Source organism: Natrix helvetica (genome assembly GCF_964273705.1).
Source record: "Natrix helvetica genome assembly, chromosome: 7".
Lineage (NCBI taxonomy): Eukaryota > Metazoa > Chordata > Lepidosauria > Squamata > Natricidae > Natrix > Natrix helvetica.
In genome coordinates, this window is record NC_138558.1 from 27173557 (window position 1) to 27192752 (window position 19196).

A 19196-nucleotide genomic window follows, 5' to 3' on the forward strand; every position below is an offset into this window, starting at 1 on the left:
CTATAAATCAAATTTCACAGAACACTGTTACCTTCCTACTGAAGTGGTACCTATTTATCTACTTGCATTTGCATGCTTTTGAACTGTTAGGTGAGCAGGAGCTGGGTCAAATAATGGGAGCTCATCCTGTCGCACGGCACTTGAATCTCAAACCTGGGCTATGAGCTTTGTAGCTGACAAGCTTGGCATCCTTAAATGCTGAGCTATTGTGCTTCCCCCAACAAAATAGTATTTCTTTTTTTAAAAAATCAGTTCCACCTGAGGGCCGGTTTAAGCCCTCCGGAGCCTTCAGGGAAGCCTCCGGAGGGCTTAAACTGGCCCTACGAGCAAAGTGGAAGTCCGTTTCTGAACTTCCGGTTTGCCTGCAGGACTGGTTTTTTGCGCTCTGGAGGCCTCAGGGAAGCTCCTGAAGCCTCCAGAGGGGCTCCGGGGGGCAGGGGAGGCTGTTTTCGCCCTCCCCAGGCTCCTATAAAGCCTCTGGAGCCTGGGGAGGGCAAAAAATGACTTTAAAAAGGCTGAACTCAGCGTGCACATGCGCACTGACCAGCTGACAGGGCAATACCTCATGTGCCCTGATAAATGGCTCTGCATACCACCTGTGGCATAGGTGCCATAGGTTCTCCATCCCGGTTCTAGGATCATGTGTTCACCTTTTGCAACCTTCTGACAAGCAAAGTCAATGGAGAAGCCAGATTCACTTAACAACCATGTTACTAATTTAACAATGGTAGTGATTCACTTAAGAAATGTCTCACTTACCAACATAAATTTGGGCTCAATTGTGGCCGTAAGTCAAGGACTATCTGTAAATCTCACCAAGGAAGGAGGTGAAATAAAAAAAAAAAAATCCAGTGAAATCAATGCTGAACCAGACTGAGCACACAGCATACACCACTTCTTTTAGATTGCTCAAATTATTATTGAAATGACTGATATTTAAAGTAAAAGCTAAATCCTGCATCAGTCCAGTTGATCTTATATACAGGACCATTCCACATTGCAGCCAAAGGAGCCTCTCTTCCATGGCCTTGTTCTGACCCAGCTCCCCAAACATGACAAATCCTCTGTAGTTGAAGCAATGATTCCTCTATTAGGAGCAGCAGCAGTCTTGGCAAAAAGTTTCTCTTTCACCACAGGCTAACAAGTCTGTCCGGCAGAGAGATGAATAATTGTCTGCCATGTCTATTCATCTCCACCCCTGCCTTTTATCCCCAGAGCTAGGGTGGGGCTTCGCTAGCAGCGGTGGCTCTTCCTTCCCAAGGATCAGCCCACAGATTTCCACTGCTCTCCTCTCCTCTATCTTCTGCGCATCCGTGCATCAGGCACTGGACCCAACTGTTCCTCGTCTTCCTCATCAGCCACCTCCAGACCTGGGGGCTTTTGATTCTCCATCTGAGGGCTTCCTGACAGCCCAGGTTCTGCTTCCGCCTCTGTCTCTGCCAGCTCCATTCCCTCTTCCCCTTCAGAGCTCTCAGATTGCCTTGATGCTGACCCTAACTCCCATGCCTCCTCCTCATCTGATTTGGCTGCTGGAGTGCCAACAGTTATATGTGTTTCTTAAGTCTACTTCATAAATTCCACTGCTGAATTGCAGTGAGGTTGCCACAGGCCTAGATAGATTATCCTCAGGGCAATGCCAGTTGGTTATTCTCTTGGGTGTCACTGATTGGCTCCTAGGTGGATCAATGCACTGGTGCCAGCTTTTTCCCTTTAGGATCTGTTTCCTCTTCACTAGTTGTACCTTTGCTTTTTCTAGATGTTTGCACACATACCCCCTTTTCTTACATATTACTCTTTGACACTAAAGCAGACCTTTCTAAGTTTTTAATCAAAGCAATCAATGGTGGTTCTTTCTATGGCATAAATCCAAGGAATAAGCTACCACTTGAACACAGAACAATGTGCCATGTTGTAGCTTAAAAATTAAAAAAAAAGGAAAGGAAACTTTGCTGAACTGTAGACAGGATAGAGAAAAGCAAGGGGAAGACGCTTTATCCAGCCTAGAGAGAAACTAAAGAATGCCCACAGAGAGATGAAAGGGTTGAGTGGAGCATGAGCCTCTTGGGTTGGAAACATTTCATTATCAAAACAGCCGTCATGGGATTAACTGCCAACCAGCAAAAAAACACATAGCCAAGACAGGCTGTACAAGGTTAGGCTAGGGGAATGCCAGGCACTACAGCCAATTGGAGCAGGAGCTGTTATTAAATACAAAACGTGCTAGAAACCATCTGGTGTGAAAGATAGCTCAAGTCAGAAAGCACAAAGTTTGAAGCAGAGCTAGAAACCAGGGGACACGGGATGCACTTGACATGTGCTGTGAGTCGTAGTAGTATAATATTACCCATCAGTGAATATCTGTCTGCTGTATTGTGTAATCATGAAAAGGATAAAGCATGCAAATGCTGCACCCGATCCTTAGTATGTCACACAATTCACTGGAATGACAATCGCTGACTTGATATGGCATGAAGACTGTCAAGAGGCAGAACTTTCTGTTCAAATATCCAAGCAGGCATGAAATATAACAGCCCACGCCCCAATTCTGTAGAATTTAGCCACAAAAGGAACCAGCCCCCAATTAGGTTTATATGCAGATGTATGAAAGCAATCAAGTAAACTACATAGGATCATTAGGGGGCTGCTGATTTTCCTTTAATGTAAAAGGCAGATCAGAAACTGGAAAAATGATCACAGATGGTACAATGCAAAAAATAAGCTGAATTAAATGAGCTGGCATTTGTGCCATCCTGATTTAGCCTTACATTTAGCAGACATACATATGTATCATTATAGGACAGCCTGTTCAGGTGAAGGATTATAACAAAACTTGATTTTACTGTACGAACATCAACAATTGTCAGTCAAACCAACAGTTTAATTTTTAAAATATCCTTAATGTCACACTCCAAGCCACAAGTAAGAATATTTAGCTTTGTATTTTTTATATACCAGTACTCTATATCAGGTCTGTTGACACTCATCAGCAGACTTTCCCAATTTGATCACCTATTAGATATGTGAAGTTACAATTCCCAAAATTTCTAGTCTGCATCACATGGTTTTCAACTATTTTGCATTATTTAACACATAGACAGCTAAAATTCTGAGAATTGTCAAAGAGCAAAGAACTCAAGTTACAAAACAGATGTCAGAGAATATTTGGGAGCTTTTCTTATTCATCTTTGACAGTCATTGGGAAAGTACCAAACTGAGAAGGAAACATAAGAAAGGCTGAGCGCCAAAGAATTGAGGCCATTGAACTATGAGGCCTTTGAACTATGGAGAAGACTCCTGCAAGTCCCTTAGACTGCAAGACGATCAAACCGGTCAGTCCTAGAAGAGATCAACCCTGACTGCTCTTTAGAAGGCCAGATCCTGAAGATGAAACTCAAATACTTTGGCCACCTAATGAGAAGGAAAGAGTCACTGGAGAAGAGCCTAATCCTGGGAAAGATGGAGGGCAAAAGAAGAAAGGGACGACAGAAAATGAGGTGGCTGGATGGAGTCACTGAAGCAGGAGGTGTGAGCTTAAATGGACTCCAGAGGATGGTAGAGGACAGGAAGGCCGGGAGGAGCGTTGTCCATGGGCTTGCAATGAGACGGATACGAATTCACAACAACAGCCAAACTTAGAACTTAAATTTGTATTGAATGGTGATGGCTCTCCAAGATTTTATTCAACAGCCTTTCTCAATCCTGCCTAGAAATTCCAGAAACTGAATCTGAAACTTTTGTACACCAAGTTTCTGTTCTGTGCCACTAAAACTATACCTTGGTGAACTTATATCCTGCTTTCCACAATAAACAGCTGAATGTTATTGGAATCAAGTAATCAGAAGCTTTCAGTCCTACAATTGTTGCTTTTGCACACCACCATTATCAATGTTCTGAGATAGATACTTGCATTCAAGTACCAGAGCATGAATCTTAAAAAAATGATAAAAGAAGATGTGCCAAGCAGCACATCCTAATTACATCTAGTCCCATTTAAATTCTTCAGTGTCCTGGAGTGGCCCTAAATGAGAAGTATTCTGGGAAACTAAATGGCACAGTAAGGCACTGCTATTCTAACTGCTTTCTACTTTAGTGTGCCAATGCTATCAGAGTAGCTTCAGATTGCCCATGAAAAGTTTATTGTGCAGCCTAATATGCTTCAGATCCCATGTCCCTTATTAAGGGCAATTAAAACTGCTTTATTTCTTGTGGCTGTACACAGATCTCTCATCTTGGCTAGAAATAAAAGGCAAGTAAATTGTGAACAGACAGTAAAATGGAAGAACTGTTCAATGCCCTTGATTATAAACCTGGGGTCTAGTGGGCTTTGAAATGTTTCTCTCCGTCTAATTTTGATTATATGTCATCATCTCAGCCTGATTTATTAAGTTATAGTGTCACGTGGACTGTGGAAATTATTCATCAGATAGTATGTTGTTGCCAAATACATTCTTAATGAATTTGTCATTTTTAAAAGTAATGGTCTATTTCAACATGTACATAATATATGCTCTTTCACAAAAGCATTTGGCTTTAGTTCAGTTTGCAAAATCCATAGCTTTGTATGTTTAATAAAGATTCCAGAACTTGGAAGTAACCATCCCTAGTAAAATATAATAGTCAGAGGAGAGGGAGTGCTGAAGGCATTATTAGAAGAAAATGAATATGGTTAATTTGCTTTACTTCCGACAGAAACAAGAGAAAGTTTTTTTTTAAAGCACAAGTTGTGTTCTTTGGAAACACAAAATCATTTTCCAATAAATCCTTCCTCATTCAGGCAAGTCATGTTTTGACACTGCTGCAAACTTGATGTACAGAACGTCAGGAAATACAAGTTTCCTTATCTCCCTTTCTACAGGCCTTTGGGCTTTGTATTAGCTGTATATGTTTGTGGAGATAAGGATGTCTTTTAGGCATGTTTTTGAGGTGATGCTGAGGCCAGTTTTGGCACTTCAATTCATATGCTTAGAATATAAGGCTCATATAGACTTGCATATACTTTCAGCTCAATATGAGATGGCACAATTTCTAAAGTTATTTATCCGTGATGTATATTTCATTTCTGGGTAGTAAATTATCATAATATGCGGAGTCAATTTGGGAATTTGGTTTTCATAAACTACAAAGAATACTTAATCTAGATTTGAGGGATTATCAATTTTTTAATTTAGAGTACTATTGTCATATATTGTATATATAATTTCATCAATGTGTTTTGATAAGAAACCTTTTTTTTAAAATAAAGATTTTAAGTTTATAAAATAGTTTAATGTTTTCTGTTAATTTTATAACTCTGCAAGGACCCACATTTTGTTTTGTAAAACTACAGAAATGTTTTTCTTATTCCAAATGTTTAGGAAAGTTTAAATTTATTCAGAGTATAAGAATCCAAACAATGTTTTATAAACTTTGAGGGATGAATTAATGTGATATGTGATATCATGAGCTGTTTGATGTTAGAAATACTTTATGTCATATAAATGCCACAGTTAAAACTCAGTTCTTTTTAGTGGAATTTCTTAATTTCTGATTCTAATCTATGCCCACATCCCAGCATAGGCACAGAACAATCCTTTGATATCCATCAATATATTTTTCCTCAGAGGCTTTAGAGAAGTTCCTTATGATTATTTTCATAATTCTTTTAAAATGCTATCTTTATTGCTGTGTCATATTAAACCTACGTCACTGTTTTGCCTACTGCTTCCCTGCAAGATAATCTCACAGTTGTTTGATGGACATTTTAACAAGCATGTCATTGAACACAAAGTAATATTCTTTTTCCAATTTAAGAGATCCTTCCGGAACAGACCAACAAAAACGTCACATCCAGCTTTTAAAATACTTTTAGGATTTTTCCAATCCCAGGAGTATATAAGAAAGAGAGAAGAAATAAGTAGTGTTGGGGGTGGGAGAGAAAGAGAGAGAGAGAGAGACAATTCAAAGCTTACTTACAGCATTCCATTATGTCTTTTCCAGGGATTGAAATACAGTCTCTTTGGGGGGAAAGAGTTTGCTCCCAGCAGCATTTCAGACAATTGGTCCCATTATAGCGATCATGAGGCTGAGTTAAAGAGTAGCCTTGCAAAAACATAAACAGCTTGTCAGCACAACCGAAGAGGTGGGACTTAATCTCATGGGACAGCCAATGATCAGTCTCTTTGGCAACTGTTTGATTAAGATATAGTGTTTCATTCTTAAAAGGAGAGTGGGGGGAATGAGAAAAGCCCACAAGAATAAACGGTGCCAGCGTGCTCGTAAATGAATAGGAGCTAAAAATGCTTTGCACAGGGAAAATACACATCATTCTATGGAAGGCGTCAGCTATAACTCTTACACGGCAGGCCATCCCGTAATGTTTTCTATGATTCTAATAGATTTTTGAAAGTATAAATAGACTGTGGGACATTTTGCTTTGCACTGAAAATGACCAGAGCATTTAGGTTAGAGCTTTAAATTGCCAAAACTTCGGTAACAAATTCCATGTCGTGACTTTGGCCACTGTTTCTCAGACTAGCCTTCCACCGGAGCAGGGGTGGGTAACTATGGCCCTTTATGAATATGCTGGCTGAGGAATTCTGAGAGTTAAAGTTCACAGTTAATAAAAGAGCCCAAGTTGCTCACTTTTGAACTAGAGGAATTCTCCAAGAAAAATAGGAAAAATTATCAGGGAAGCATTCAGGGAATTCCGTAAAACAAAGTTTCAAAGTTGAAATGGCTTGGTTTCACATTTGGGACTGGTTGTCTCTATAAGTCTGGAAGCATTTCAAACCCAAATCACTGCTTCAAGTTTAAACATTTCTAAAATGATTACAACAGTCTTTGTAATTATTGACAGTGTATTATGGGACAGTTCCAGCCAACGATCAACCTCTTTGGTTAATGACTGATTAAAATACAATGTATTTTTCTTAAAAAGAAAATGTGAAGCTGAGAAAAGTCCACTTATTCCCTCAATTGTATGTAAACTAGATTGAATTCTCAATATTTTGCACACTGCTCTAATATGGCTAAGATTTATGGTCCAAAATATATATTATATACTGTAGGTTGATTATCAACTCCTAATATAGGTAGTCCATTGGGACTGGCAATTCCATCACTAAATGAAACTGTTGATAGGTGAAACCATGACCATACTTATAATCTTACTTCAGCTTTCCTTTCCCTTACTGACCTGCAAGGTTGTAAATGCATTTTGGTTGCCAAGTTACCTTTTTTTTTCTAACGGTGGTCATTAAACACAGATTACCTTTAGATATATATGCACACATAATACATAATATTGTTACATTCTCTATAAAAAGAATAGAATATTGTTACATTCTAAAAAAAGAGTGAAATAAAAATATTGTTCAGAGCTTTTCTCTGGATGGGGTTTATCTTGATACTTTTAGGACTAGTGGTTTACTTGAAATACTTCCTAGGCTAGAATAAATGACTGTTTTATAACTGTGACTTCACAAATCACACATTCCTCAAATCAATCAAGGGTTTCTGGTGGACTCATTAGAGGACATTCACATTTTTCATCAGGTTTCTGGGTACCAAATTAGATATGGTGAACAAGTACCGTATTTTTCGGAGTATAAGACGCACCTTTTTTCCTCAAAAAAAAAAAGGCTGAAAATCTGGGTGTGTCTTATACATCAAATACAGCATTTTTTGCCTCCTGAAGCCCCGCCCCTTCACCAAAACAACTGTGCATACCCTTATGGAGGCTTTCAGAGAGCTCCTGGGGGCTGGGGAGGGCAGAAATGAGCACAGCAGCACTATAAGCCTCCATAAGGCTATGCATGCAATTTTTTTGACAAAAAAATGGCCCGTTTTTGTGGGAAATATGCCATTTTTTGCTAGTTTATGCCCCCCCCCGGAGCACACTGCAAGCCCCCCCAAGGCTATTCGTGCCTTTTGGGGGGGAAACGGGCCCGTTTTCATGAAAAACGAGCCGTTTTTGGGAAGTTTGCACAGTGCAAAATCTTTTTCCCCCTTTTGGAAAACTCTTTAACTGATTGATGAGAATTACATTGATCAAGTGCTGTGCCAGCAGAAACACCTACCTATCTACTGTATTTCTGTCTCTACTTCTCTCTATATATCCCTCTACCTACCTACCTACACACACACACTCTCTCTCTCTCCCTCCCTACCTACATACTGTATTTCTCTATCTATCTCTCTATTTCTCTCTCTCTATCCCTCTACCTACCTACCTACCTACCTATCGACACACAATCTCTATTTCTCTCTCTCTCTCTATCCCTCTACCTACTTACCTACCGACACTCATTCTCTATTTCTCTCCCTCTCTGTATCCCTTTATCTACCTATCTACTCTCTCTCTCTCCCTACCTACCTACTGTATTTCTCTCTATCTTTCTATTTCTCTCTATCTCTCTACCTACCTACCAACTCACTCTCTCTCTCTATTTCTCTCTCTTTCCGCCTCTCTCCCTCTATCTATCTACCTACTTTTTTTTAAATTTGCCTCTTCAAAACCTTGGTGCATCTTTTACTCCGGTGTGTCTTATACTCCAAAAAATACGGTAGATACTATTCTAACAATTTTGGTTTCCTGACTTTTTTGGGAAGCTGACATAACACCACTAGCAATCAAACTGTAATTTTATATCAGCAGCATATACAATGAACTCATACTTTTGGTAAACTGCCTGAATATGTCCTGACGTATCTTTTCCATTGCCCTAACCTCTGCCGGGATGTATTACTTGCTTTCTGAAAGACTATTTTGCAAACACAACGCCAAAGCTATAGTTTTGGTTTTCATTGTGTATGTGGGTGAGTTCTCCATTTGATGGCAGCTTGTTGTGTTCACGAAAAGGGGGAGCAGCAATACCGTCAGGGCAGGGAGAGGCTCCACTTGGCTCTGTTCTACTGGAAGTACCATTGCTCAGCCTGCCTAAGGACCAGCAATTGTTAGCTACAACAATACAATCTTTCAGCAAAGATTTTTGTGAAATGTCATGGGAAGATTCTGGTGCCATCCACATGACATTTGGTTTTGTTTTTAATTCTTGCTCAGTTGAACTTCTATTACTGCAGCATTGGACGTCTGTAATTAACATAATAAGTATTAATTTAGATACGTGCTTTGTGCACAAAACAACAGAACTGTAACTAATTGCAAAATCCACTGGAAAACAAACTGAAAAATCATATATATGGGACTTTCTAACAAACTTTCCATTTTTTCCAATCTTACTAAATACAACAAAATGTGAATACAAATTATTTCAACTGCAGCTAAACAGAAGAGAAGAGACAATGTTAGCCTTTTTTCCTTATCACTACACAAATTTTTCTTCTCTTCCAGATACTGTTACCTGCAGAAAGAAGAATGGCTACTATTTACTGGAATCCCTTTGAATGAGACCTAAATACAGTTAGAACGATTCAGACTTAGCAAGAGCCCACTCATTTCAGATTCTAAAATTTATGATATATCATATGTAATTCTAGGCATTTATGTAATTTTGATGATACATTCTCAAAACAGTTTTTTAAAAATATCAAAAAAGTTTATTTTTCTACTTGGTAAAGCTGGAAAAAAATAATGCATCCTTGTCAAATCTTATGCCATCCAAATGTGTTGGGATGATAATGCCAGTACTCTTGACCAGCATAGGCAATGCTGAATTAGCAAAGGATGACTTATAATCCTCAACATTTGCTTTTTTGTTCCAAATCAAATCTTGTTCTTTGGATTTAGGAAACTATAATTATATGGGATGACTCAGATATAAATTTCCCACATTGAGGGAAATTGGATTTAGATCAATGATTTTCCAAATTCAATTACAGAAACTTCATATACATGCAGGTAGACTATGACTTATGACCACAATGGGAACCATAATTTTTGTTGCTAAGCAATGCTGTTATGTGAATAAACTTTATAGTCTTTTTAGCCATGGTCCAGTAGTGGGTTCTGGATCCCGTTGCAACTGGTACAGTGCAACAGGGCCCGGCCTCCACCACATGCACGCATGCAGCATGTGCACAGCGCACGCATGGATACTTACAGCCTGCGATGTGCCAGCTGCTGGGCGGAGGGCCGCGCAGGCACCATATGCTCCGTGCACATAAGTCCCCATCGTCTCAAATACCAGTAAGGAGGACGAGCGGGCGGGTGGGCCCTCCGGAGCACCGTACCGGGACGGTACCTGGTGCTCCCAGCAGGCACCAGTATGCCCATACCAGGGCGTACCGGTCATATCCCACCACTGCCATGGTCAATAAGCGAAACACATTGTCATTAAATGAACCCAGCTCCCCCCCCCCCAACTTTACTTGTCAGAAGCGCCTTAGAATAGCAATCATGTGATCCCCGAATGCAGCAAACATCACAAATACATACTGGTTGACAAGCTTTTGAATTTTGTTTGCATGACTGTGGGGATGCCGCAATGGTCTCTTTTTTCAGAACCATCTTAACTTCTAGGACTACCTGTACCTGTACAACACATAAATAATTCCTTTCTTTCAGGATAAGCAATACTATGCTTATCATATGTAATAGAATAAAAAAAGAGTAAGGTATTGAAATTTAAGGCACAAAATAGACTATAAATAGAGCAAAACTTTTTATAATGCCTATTCAATTTCTATAGAAGCAAATCCATATTTTCTTTCTTATTTTCCCTTTTGTTTTTTAAATTTCTAAATGCTCATTTCACGAATTCCTCAATTTTGTTCTTCCCTATAACAAACAGACATAAGAATGCCTATAAGCATCACCCTGTCATCTCTTTTAACATACAGTTCTCACAATAAACCATGTACCTATTTACCACTTTTATGCCATTGTAAATATTTTTCACTCAGCATAAGATCAAGATGCACAGATTCATTACAGGTAATCCTTACTCCCACACTAGGGACTGTCAACTCCATTGCTAAGCAGCACATCCATTAAGTGCAATGTCATCAGACCGCATACTTGTGATTTCTGCCAGCTTCCCCACTGACTTTGCTTGCGAGAATCTGGCTGTGAAGACTGAAAATGACAATCAGATGACTATGGAATGCTGCACCCATCATAAATATGCTCTAGTTTCCAACAACCTGAATCGTAATTATGTGACCCTGGGGGTCACAACGATACAACTCTGAGGACCAGTTATTAAGTCTTGTTTTTCAGCACTATTGTAACTTCAAATGGTCACTGAATGAAGAATTGGTAAGTGGTCCACTTTGTTAGTATTTAAGTATAACTTGCAAGTACTACTTTTTTTCTAGGCAAGCAAAACTATCCAGCCATTAATACGTTAACTTTTAGATCCATAGTCCTTACCGTATCATAGAATTTCATATTCACTGTAAATTATTTGTGTTCTCAGCTAGCAATACAGTAAATGGGAAGCCAGATTCACTTAGTCACCATGTTACTAATGCAATGATTCATTTAGCAACTTAAAAATAACTATATTTAAAATAACAAACTATATGTAAAATAAAGAAGTCATGGTGGTACAGTGGTTATAATTCAATATTGCAGGTTAACTCTGCCCACTACCAGAAGTTTGACCCTAAACTGCTCAAGGTTGACTCATCCTTCCATCCTTCTGAGGTCAGTAAAATGAGTACCCAGATTGTTGGAGTCAAATATGCTGACTCTGTAGATTGCTTAGAGAGTGCTGTAAAGCAGTATATAAGTCTAAGTGCTATTGCTATTCTCTTCATGTAATTATCAAAGCCTCAAATTCAAGCAACCTTCATTCATATCTAGAAGCAGGGGGAACCACATCTGCGTGTGTCAAAAAAGTAAAGACGACAGCCACAACTGTATGAAGTCCTGCTCATTTTATACAGCATATATTCATCTTTAAGGTTTCAATGGTACAATCGTAACTACCATCTCAAATTCCTTCTTTAGTCCTTACAAATGCCCCTCTAGTACATTTTTTCCTTAGTTTCAGACACACAGCATATCTATTTTTCTTTCTTTTACTATTTCATGTTCTTTACCACTTATTCCTTTAACATTCCAAACTGTAATAATTTTCCATGTGCTATGATCCATATGCCCGGAAGTAGTATTGTCTCTCTAGTGGTGGGATTCAATTTTTTTTTACTACTGGTTCTGTGGGAGTGGCTTGGTGGGTATAGCATAGCTTGGAGGACGTGGCAGGGGAAGGATACTGTAAAATCTCCATTTCCTCACCACTCCAGGATGCTTTGACCTAGGCTTCCTGATACAGTAAAACGCACACAATTAAGTCCAAAACACTCTTTTTATTTCAAAGGCTGCGAATTATATTCATTCACAGCCCATAATGAGTTCCAAATAGTAGTAAAGAGTTATACAGCAGGCTGCCAAAGTCCTTCGTGATAAGGCTGATAAGCACCCACTTTATCTTCTTTGAAAATGCTGCCAAAGACTTAATTAGCAATTAGTTTGGCAAGACCACACAGAGCAAAGAGTCCACACGTTTTTTTCAGAAGGTAAACTGACCAGCATGAACCAAGTTGCTTCCTGCAAAGGCTCATGTGCCTTTGCTCCTCCTTTAGTCCTATGGGTGGGGCCAATCACCTCCAAACCTTACTCCCGACTCGTCCCTTCTGTTTTAACTGTTCTTGCCTCTCTTTGTTCAGCTCTGCGCATGCGCGCACTGGGAACAGGGGGAGCCTGTTCCTCTGCCTCATTGCTGTCCGACTCGGGAGACTCCGGAGACAGCACATAACTCCCAGATGCCCCTGGCCCCCTCTCTGCCTCTGACACAGAGCCCTCCTCAGAGCCTTCCCCAGACTTCAGGACCGGCCCATGTTCCTCCCCAACCTCCTCACTGTCTGACTCTGCTGCAAGCTCCACAGGCCGCTGGCAGACCACAACACAGAGGAAGGTTACTGCAAAATCCCCATTTCCTCCCAATCAGCTGGGACTGGGAAGGCAGAGAATAGATGGGGGCAGGGCCAGTCAGAGGTGGTATTTACCGGTTCTCCGAACTACTCAAAATTTCTGCTACCAGTTCTCCAGAACTGGTCAGAACCTGCTGAATACCACCTCTGTCTGTATCTTTCTCTTTCTTTCTTTTTGCTTTGAGCTTTCAAGTCCCTGCAGCTTCCTTAGCAAGCATTTTTGGAATTTTTTTTGCCATTCTTCCTTTCCTAGGGCGGACAGAAAATGACTGGGTCAAGGTCACACAGCTTTCCGTTTAAGGCAGAATTAGAACTCTTGGTCTCCCAGTTTCTAGCCTAATGCTTCAACAATTACACCAAAAGTCTTCTCCTTTGTCTGCATGTGCCCTACTAGTGTCATTTCCCAACATTTTGCATGTCATAGTTAAGCAAATTGCAACATTTGCATCAAGTAATGTCATTTGTGTAATTTAAGTCTTCACTCCAATGACATGAAAGTTATTTCCATCATTAGCGTTATAATAATGATATACTTTTCTATTTACTGGACTCTGGGAACATTTTGTTTATCCAATTTCTATATCTGCCCATCTGTCAATGATTCCGGGAGCCTTATAATTCAAACTCAGAGTTCAACAACAATGATTTGTGTGTAGTTGTGATCCACTTTATTTTACTTCCCAATTTTAGAGGAAAAAACCCCTCTATTGCTTGATTCTACTCATCTTTCCAGAAGCTTTTGCAGGCTCAATTTTTTAGACTTCCCCATATAACCATGATGGCACAGTGGTTAGAATGCAGTACTGCTACTTCTGCTGACTACCGCCTGCCAGCAGTTTGACAGTTCAATTCTGACCAGCTCAAGGTTGACTCAGTCTTCCATCCTTCTGAAATTGGGAAAATGAGGACCCAAATTGTTGGGGGCAATATGTTAGATAGATAGATGGAATATTTATTTCTAAGCCGCGCCCTCTCCCGAAGGACTCGGGGCGGCGTACAATAAAACAAATAAAATACAAAGTACAATAAAATACAATACAAATCTGGACAGGACATACATATAACAAGGACGTATATAAAACGTATACAAGGAGGAGGTAGGCTAATAGCTAAAAAACAATTAAACAATTAACAATTAAAACAATTAAAAAGTCACAATATTTAAAAACCCCGATAAATAAATTCTATTGAATTATATTAATAAAAACCCGTCAGGAGCGATATAGTTGGATCATGGTTGAGCCAGGCCAGCTACTTGGAATAGGTGGGTCTTGAGCTTAACTCTGAAGGAACGGAGGTCGGACGTCGTCCTAATATCCGGAGGGAGGTCATTCCACAGGGCTGGGCCCGCCACAGAGAAGGCTCTACTCCTAGGCGCCGCCCCTCGACACTGTCTGGTGAACGGCACCTGGAGGAGTCCCTCTCTGTGCGAGCGAATTGGTCGCAGGGATGTATGGGGCAGAATACGATCCCGCAAGTAACTAGGTCCTGAGCCATGGAGCGCTTTAAAGATCGTAATCAAGACCTTGAAACGCACCCGATAGACCACAGGAAGCCAGTGCAGCTCGCGCAGGAGAGGTGTCACATGGGAGTACTTCGTACTCCCCATAATCACCCGCGCGGCCGCATTCTGTTGCCTCTGTAAACCGCTTAGAGAGGGCTGTAAAGCACTGTGAAGTGGTATATAAGTCTAAGTGCTATTACTACCATAGATTCTAGATTAATGCAATAATTCCAGCAGAGTCTTTATGCAATATAGTAAAGGATATAAGCGCTGATAAAGTTATCATCACCTAATATGTCATCCTTCCAAAATTTACCTTCAGACTGAATATGCAAAGTCTAAAAGCTGTATAGAGCCAACTATTGTCCTGAATTGTATCCATATTTAGATAGATTTCAAACAATCTACTATGTAACTTTGGTTGATTTTGAATCTTACAGGAATCCATCCATTATGTTTCAAAAGGGTTGGTTTAGCATAAACCAGGCATGTCCAAAGTGCGGCCCGGGGGCCAAATGTGGCCCTTTTTCAAATTGCAAGCGGCCTGCAGCCTCTTCTCCCCACCGGAGTTATTTGTTTAGTCTTTCATAAAATACCGTATTTTTTGGAGTATAAAGATGCATCTTTTTCCCCTCAAAAAAGAGGCTAAAAATCTGGGTGCATCTTATACACTGAATAAAGCCTCTTAAGGGTTATTCATGTCCTTTTTAAAAAAAGGCCTGTTTTCATGAAAAATGGGCCGTTTTGGGGAGAGTGCAAAAACTTTTTTTTAAATTTGCCTCTTCAAAATCTTGGTGCGTCTTATACTCCGAAAAATATGGTAGTCAATTCGCATTTAATGTTAAGGGTTCAAAGAATGTCAGGCTGAATGATCGGCCCCACACATTTTCACCTCACCAAATCTGGCCCTCCTTGCAAAAAGTTTGGACACCCCTGGCATAAACTGTAAACCCAACTAATTGCATGGATAACCCTGAGATTACAAAGGCAACTGGACCTGGGTTGCCATTACTAAGTGATATAGAGACAAAGCACAAAGGCAAATGACTGCAAAAGCAATCCCAGTTATGCTAGTTTCTGTTGTAACCCCGGGACACATAGATGGAAGCTCCAGGACACATAGGTGGGAACTCCAGGACACATAGGTGGAAACAGGCAAGAGTCTCCATTAAGGAGTGCTAGGGGCGCACATGTGTATAGGTGCTACAGGCAAGCTGGCACTATGGAGGGAGAATAGGCAGGGATACTACAGAGTACAAGATCCATATGGCCCTTGGGAGAAAAAGCAATCTGAGACGCTCCCTGCCAGCTTCCCATTGACCTTGCTTATGGGAGGCTGGCAGGCAGTGTTTGAAATGATCACACAACACATCTTGCTGTGGTTTTATAATCCAAAGTAACTGCAGGGATTCTGACCATAGGGGATGCTGCAGTGGCCATAATTTTGGGACTGGTATAAATCCTTTTTTTCAGTGCTGCCATAACTCTGAATTGTTGTCTATAGCATATTTTCAAATTTATACAGCACATTTCACTCGATCAAACTGTGACTTCTTTGCTTTCTTGTCATCTCATGCATCCCTCTTTTAATAGCCATGTAGAAATTGTATCATACATAGCTAAGAAACAGGATGCGGTGGATGGATGTTCAACAAATAACACATTCCTCAAATAAACAAGATATAAAACTAGAGCAAACTGTTCACCATTCTTCTAGTACTATTCTTTTCAATTTTCAAACAGGAAATTATAAGCATTCCGAGAGTAATTTTCAATTACAAATATATTTAGTACAATAATCACTTCAAACACACAGGCTTTGTTTCTAATATAATGAGATATTTAAAGCCGTGTATTCTAAAATCACAGATTGATATAGCTGTAATATATATTGTATATTACAAAAGCAAAAGTCAGCAAACAAGCAAAAAGAATGCTATTAAATATGCCAGAAATCCATCTTTGATCTCAGTTTGCAATAAATAAAGAAATTTATCTCTAGGAAAAGGTTAAAATTCTTACCATTAAAATACATGTCTAAATCACTGAGAAAAAACAACTTTTCTGTTTCCCAAGCACCATTAGTATTAGGCATTCAAGCTTGGGAGGGACTAAAAGATCATCCTCCCTTTATAAAATTACAAAAGGCTTCATTATAAAAACAAAACAAAAGCACTCCTCACCATCCTGCTGGCATTGTTCTTTTCATTTCTCATACGGGTTTAACAATCCCTTACAAATGCCCATTTTGTGCAGCTTTTCCACAAGATCTTGCGGAATTTTCTCAGCAACACTGGTGAATTATTTTCATTTTTTAAACAAAACCAAGGCAACTAGATTAACAAATTCATTCCTGCTCTATGGAATAAGTAATTGCTTGCAGATTTCTCAAAAAAAAAAGTAATGGCTCCAGTTCATAATTTCACCTCTGTCAACAAATCTGCTCTCTATTAACGCGGCACATCACGACTTCTCCTGCAGAGCTCCCAAAATTTTCCGCATCACAAATCATTCCATTGAAAGACGGGTCAGTACTTCCTTTTAAGAAAATTGCTTTCGTCTTCGGCTTTCATGTCACACTGCTCTTTCAACAAGAACACTTTGGTTACATTATAGGGTGGGGAAAGGACGCCAACCCAAAATACTACCCTTAACTAACAGTCTAAAAATCAGCAAGGAAACCACAAACACTTACTTACATTTGCAATTCTTTGCCTGATCTGTGCACTGATCCGGCGATTAATAATAACAAAAGGGAGAAAAGATCTTTTGAAGTCACTTTTTATAAGCCCAAGGCCAGGGGGAAAAAAGAGGTCGCCATCTGAAAACCACTCAACGTTACCTGCTTCTATCCTCTCTCTTCTCTACCTGCTGCTTTTCCTTTTGCGTGCACCAAACAGCTGTCAGAGTTAACCGCGTTATGAGGTTTTTTCCATAAAAAAGATGGGGGGGAAAATAGCTAGTGCTTTAATCCGTCAGCATTACGCCTTTAGTGAAATGCTACATTTTGCCTCTTGATGAGCACTGGATCAAATGAAACCACAATCCTGCCTGATTTAAATAAAAGCGTCACGCTATCGCATCTTACAAGCGCACACGAGACTGAATGGAAACGTTAAGAAAATAAATAAATTAAGCATTATATTAATCGAGAACGAAGCCATTCGCAAATAATTCTCCCCCGACTGCATCGATGTGATTCCTAAACATGCATTTTAATTGATCAATGCAAAAGAGCCACTAAAAGGGAAGAATCTCCTGTCCCGAATCGCCCTTTTTCCTTTTCTTTCTTTCTTACTTGCTGGCTCTTTAGGAAAATAATAAAAAAAAAATTAAAAAGCGTAAAACAAGGCGCTTTCGTTTACCGATAGAATGTCTCCATGTAAAAATTATTCTTAAAACTGCTGCAAATTAACAGCTGGCGCGCTCGAGATCAGATTTCTGCCGGAATGTGGCTTTTCCCAACCACAGTGCCTCCATGTAGGCCCAGGCAAAGGACCAAACCCCGCTCCCTGCATGGGAAACAGCACGCATACAAACGCTCACCCGCCGGCTCCGGGCTGCAGCGGCCACGTGACCTCTTTCATTTCCCTTCCCTCCAAGGCACCTGTCTCTGCAGGGAGCAGTTTCTGTGGAAACTGCAGAGAGCTGAATTTCTCCCCAACTGTTGCCATGGAAACATTGCATAATCTATATGTCCCAGATTAAGGCGTCTCCTCTGAGGCAGATGTGACATTTGCATCCTAAGCTTTAAAGGGGGGGGGGGACAAATAATGAAAACTGGGCATGGTTTTTTTCCCCCTTACTACCGACACATGAAATGTAATTGTAGCAAAAGCAACAATAAGGAACTACATCAATAAGAATTTCAGTCTCATGTCCCTCCTTAGAAAATGTCCACATTATATTCTTTTCTGAATATATGTAACGCGATTTGGCTCAGAGGGCTTTTAAATATATAACAAGGGAAGGTTTTATATTAAACTCTTGCTCTAGTGCTTTTATAAACAGGAAATGAAGAAATCTCTCTTACCAATTCAACTGCAGTACAAAAACACCCTGAGAAACCTGTGGTGCTCCAAATGTCATGGGACTCCAATTCCCATCATCCTTAATTGACAAAGGAAGATTTTACTGTCATTCAAAGACATTTGGAGGGGCTTTATATTATGCCTTCATGTTTTAAATACTAGAATGTGTTAGCACTTTATTTCTACCTACATAATTTAATATATATATGGAGGGCCACAGGTGTGTGTGTGTGTACATGTACATTTACATACATACACCCATGTACATGTACATACATACATATATATGCACACACACACACAGGTAAATCTTTCCATTAATGTCCTTTATTTCAGAAAACTCTCCTTTCCATTTAATTATTTCTTTTCTTGGTTTTGCTCTTGAATTTTCCTTTGTAAAGCAAATATGACCAGAACAATACTTTTTTTTTATCCCTATGAGCCTAGAAATTTACCCCCCTTTTAAGTTTGTCCTTTATTTCTTTTCCAATTAAATATGTTCATTGTACACATGATGAGTACACATTACAATCCTGGAGCTCGTACTGGAGTACACTGCCTTCTGTTATGCTTTTTCAATTTCCCAATTTAGGAAATTTAATCTTCAGCCTGGGCGTTTGTTGTTAGCCTCTGTCACATAAAACTTAATATTTCTCTCTATAATTTTTTTTCCAGGTCACTAATGTCAAGGAGAGGCTGCAGTTTTTCCTTTTCATGGTAGCTTTCAAACACTTTTAAAATATGTATATAAAAATTTAAACTAAAGTCACAGGGGAACATGCATA

The 19196-nt window shown here is 39.7% G+C and overlaps 1 protein-coding gene across 4 annotated transcripts in view; it reads right to left on the minus strand.

The window, feature by feature from the left end:
• TRIM2 (tripartite motif containing 2) overlaps positions 1–17998 on the minus strand; it is a 51670-nt gene extending 33672 nt beyond the window's left edge. For 2 of the 4 annotated variants that reach the window (XM_081959607.1, XM_081959605.1), the window contains exon 1: positions 5953–6113. The gene's annotated coding sequence lies outside the window, so the exon portion shown is untranslated. The other 2 variants (XM_081959608.1, XM_081959606.1) reach the window with 2 other exon arrangements.
• Positions 17999–19196: the final 1198 nt, after the last annotated feature.